This window comes from Berghia stephanieae, chromosome 2 (assembly GCF_034508935.2).
Source record: "Berghia stephanieae isolate SIO BIC M18660-M18661 chromosome 2, UCSD_Bste_1.3, whole genome shotgun sequence".
Classification (NCBI taxonomy): Eukaryota; Metazoa; Mollusca; class Gastropoda; order Nudibranchia; family Aeolidiidae; genus Berghia; species Berghia stephanieae.
The window spans coordinates 78,576,598-78,579,097 of record NC_088361.1 but is presented as its reverse complement, the minus strand read 5'-3'; the positions used below and the strand labels follow the sequence as shown (position 1 = coordinate 78,579,097).

At 28.8% G+C, this 2,500-nt stretch overlaps 1 protein-coding gene across 7 annotated transcripts in view; it reads left to right on the top strand.

Moving 5' to 3' along the window:
• The window catches only part of LOC144965587 (uncharacterized), a 212,852-nt gene that overhangs the window by 561 nt on the left and 209,791 nt on the right, over nucleotides 1–2,500 (top strand). For all 7 annotated transcript variants that reach the window (XM_078901101.1, XM_078901091.1, XM_078901090.1 and 4 more), the window contains exon 2: nucleotides 1,663–1,810. The gene's annotated coding sequence lies outside the window, so the exon portion shown is untranslated. The remainder of the gene's footprint in view (nucleotides 1–1,662; nucleotides 1,811–2,500) is intronic.

Here is a 2,500-nt window from a genome sequence, read left to right as displayed (position 1 = left end):
ATTACCTTTATTTAAGTTTTACTTCAGATTAACGTATCAAAATATCAAATAACTTTAGTGATTGTAGAAAAAAAAGAAAAGAAAGCTAAAAAACAAACAAAAAAAAACCCCCCAAAAAAACGAAAAACACACAAAAAACCCCACAAAAAAAAAAAACAACAAAAAACTAAACAAAAAAGACAAATCAAAAACAAACAAAAAACAAAACTAAACAAAACAAACAAAATAATAAAAATAAAAAACTATACCCCTCCACAGACAAAACAAAACAAACAAACAAAATCCCCCACAACCCCCCCCCCCCCCCCCCCCCCCGAAAAGAGAAATAAGACAAAATATAACAACACCAACAACACAATATAATAAAAAACAAAAACAAAACTAAAGTAAATTCAATAATATAATGGAGATAAAGATAAAGGGAGTAAATCTGACTCAGAGTTACTCCCTTTATCTTTATCTCCATTGTATTGACTCCTGTAGGCACCTCTAGCTATTAAAATTCAATATACCCCCTTCAAAAAAACAAAAACGAACCTGCAAATTCTTTCCATGACGTAAAATGAATGGTTTTATCATAATTAGATTTAGAATTTCTCTTATAACGTTGGATAAAACTAAACAGCCTTTGTTTACTTTTTAGACCACACATTATTATGTTAATATCAACTGTTTCAAATATTTAACTAGATACAGTTTTAATAAATGGCTCTACTTCTTTATATTTTGTAGTAAAAGCCAACTCTTTACTTTGAGAATGTTTTGAAAATTGTTTAAGAATTAGCAATAATGAATAATAACAAATATGACAAGAACTGGCAACAATAACAACAGTAATAGTAATAATAATGATAATAATAATAATAATAATAATAATAATAATAATAATAATAATAATAATAATAATAATAATAATAATAATGATAGTTTTGATAATAATAATATTATTATTAATAATAAAAATGATAATCATAATAATAATAATAATAAATGATGATGATGATGATGATGATGATGATGATGATGATGATACAACAACAACAACAACTATTACTGCTACTACTACTACTGCTACGACTACTACCACTACTACTACTACTACTACTACTACTACTACTACTACTACTCATACTACTACTACTACTACTACTACTACTACTACTACTACTACTACTACTACTACTGCTACTACTACTACAACTACTACTACTACTACTACTACTACTACTACTACTACTACTAATACTACAACTACTAAAAATGATAATGATAATTATAATGATAACATCGATAATGATGATAATTGAAAAAAATGATGATGATAATGATGATGATGTTGATGATGATGATGATGATGATGATGATGATGATGATGATAATGATAACACTAACTGGGCATAAAGTTAAAGTTAAGGTACTGAACATAGGACAGAAGACAAAACAATTGTTAACAGACAATTGATATTCTCAAGTGTGTTAAATGTTGATTTAATGTTAAAGACGAATATTTTCAATTAAAAAAAAAAATCATTCAAGCTACCCTGTTGTTTATGTTCATAAGGTCGTTAGATGAATTATCATGCGTAATAGCATGCTGTGCTACATTTGTAACCAGTACTTGAAGGAGCATAGAATGATGGTAATTAATGATTTCTATTTCAGGGAGAATATTGGATCAAACAATTGTTCATTGACAAGAGCTGTGGTGCCAACTGTCTCCAAAGTGGTGACTTTACAAATCAATTGTTTCTGATCGAATCCTTAAAGTAAAGATTGACATTTTTGATGCATGCATCTGTCATTTTCAATTGTAAGTGTTTAGATTTTATTGTATATATAGCTCATTTTTCTGATTTCCTTTTATTGAATTCTTAACTTCTTCACTTAACCTGTGCGACTTTGGGGTCTTGTGTTATGACACTCGCTTTCAGACCGGTATGTCTCAGGTTCGAGCCCAGCTCCAAACAACAATGTTGACACCTTGAGAGTGGCTCTATAGTCATATTTTCTCAATGTACTAAAGTGTAAAATGGTCTTTGTCAACATCGTCGCTGTCGAAGAATACTGTATATCTCCTCACAGGTGTGATGTCATGTCTTAAATGTTAAATGTTGCTGTTTGGAAGGGACCATTTGTGTCGGGCTCTGAGTGTGTTAAGTGGGTACAGCGCTATATAAATGTTTGATTTTATAAAAATGCATTATCATCATCATCATCATTGTTGTCATCTTAATCATAATGATTATAATGATACATATTTATAACTCACAACCATCTTAACCAGTAAAACACACATTTTTTTTGTATAATCATTCTTGCAATGATTTTTAACAAAATACTTCTAACTAAAATCATTTATAAATTTTCATCAGTATTTTTCATTTAACACGAATGTAAACATTCTCATAGTTTATTCCAAATATATTTGGTGCTTCTTAATGTTAAATTATATTTTGTGGTAATTAAAGTGAGCGTTCTCCTTTAATTCCTTATTTTCCAA